Here is a 566-nt window from a genome sequence, read left to right as displayed (position 1 = left end):
GATCTCAGCTCACTGCAACCTTCGCCTCCCGGGTTCAGGCAATTCTCCAGCCTCAACCTCCCGAGTAGCTGGGCTTACAGGAGCATGCCACCACACCCGGCTGAGTTTTGTATTTTTATTAGAGGCAGGGTTTCACCATGTTGGCCAGGTTAGTCTCGAACTCCTGACCTCGGGTGAATCCACCTGCCTTGGCCTCCTAAGCTGCTGGGATTACAGGTGAGAGCCACTGCGCCCAGCCAGGATCTCCTGTTTTAAGGCTGAATAATATTCCATTGTATAAATACGTGCCACAATTTCTCTATCCATTCATCTGTTAACAGACACTTAGGTTGTTTCCATAACGTGGCTAATGTGCGTAATGCTACAACGAACAAGGAAGTGAAGATATCTCTTCAGGGTATTGATTTCATTTCCTTTGGGTAAATACCCAGTGGTGGGATTGCTGGATTATCTGGTACTTCTATTTACTTTTTTTAAGGAACCTCATACTGTTGTCCGTAATGGCTGTACCTTAAAATATTACCTAACATTACCACATTACCTTACAAAGGATCTTTAGAATGGTC

Source organism: Mandrillus leucophaeus, unplaced genomic scaffold, assembly GCF_000951045.1.
Source record: "Mandrillus leucophaeus isolate KB7577 unplaced genomic scaffold, Mleu.le_1.0 Scaffold549, whole genome shotgun sequence".
NCBI lineage: Eukaryota > Metazoa > Chordata > Mammalia > Primates > Cercopithecidae > Mandrillus > Mandrillus leucophaeus.
The sequence above is the reverse complement of the archived record's forward strand: the minus strand, read 5'-3'. Positions refer to the sequence as shown.